The sequence below is a fragment of the Echinops telfairi genome, unplaced genomic scaffold, assembly GCF_000313985.2.
Source record: "Echinops telfairi isolate 266 unplaced genomic scaffold, ASM31398v2 ScPeMD7_49;HRSCAF=173, whole genome shotgun sequence".
Taxonomy (NCBI): Eukaryota; Metazoa; Chordata; class Mammalia; order Afrosoricida; family Tenrecidae; genus Echinops; species Echinops telfairi.
The window spans coordinates 592611-593561 of record NW_022103947.1 but is presented as its reverse complement, the minus strand read 5'-3'; positions in this window follow the sequence as shown (position 1 = coordinate 593561).

Sequence of the window (951 nt, the reverse complement as noted above, 5' to 3'; positions counted from 1 at the left end):
GCCTTTCAACCAACACCACATGTGATTATTGGCCAGGCTGGCACAATTAACTAACTCAGCAGGGCACAAAATTTCACTGTCACACACTGTTCTCTTAAATCAGCCATCACAAAAACAGAGGTTTGATCAAAACTGCTTTAAAGAAAAAATTCACTGTGACCATAGAAAACCTTCCCAGGTAACGCCACTGTGTGCACCGACTCAGAGTGAGTTGCTGAAAGCTCATCTCACCAGAAAAAGATGTGTACTAAGAAAAGTCCACTCCACCCAGTGAAAATCTGTTTTGTTTTGTTGTTTTTTTTTGGGGGGGGTGTACTCCTTAATATTTTAACTATAGTGAGTTACTATTTCTGGTGAGAGTTATTAAAAATGGCTAATACCATTGTCTGAGGATTAAGTTGTCCCAAATGGAGGGCTTTAGGTAAAAATTTTGATGCTAACCATTCCAGAGGTAATCCAAGAAACCACAGCAAAGCAGTAGAGAGGAAAGATGGTAAAGAAGGCTATAAGGGCACTCATGTTGAGGCAACTCTGGCTCAATGACACTGAGACCCTGAGACCAAATAATTGTTCCACTGAAACTCAAGAAAACTGCACTATTTACCTATGGCTTCTCATCTCTCCCAGTCAGTTGGGGTTCAGGGCTAGATTTGGTGCCTACCATGTGGGAGACCCTGGTTTGTTTCCTGGTTAAGGTATCTGTGCAAAGTCACCACCTCCATGTCATTGGAACCTTGAGGGTTGCCTTGATGCTGAATAAGCTTTAGAGGCATTTCTAGACTAAGTCATGATACAAAGAAAGCCTGATGACGTGCTTCCCAAAATGAGCCCATCACAGCAGTTCACAGGTGTTTATGGGGATAGGACTGGGCCGCCCTTTGGTTCATTGTTGTTCTGAATCATGGACAAACTGGGTGGTAAGCACCAATATCAATGCATCTGTCACTGGTT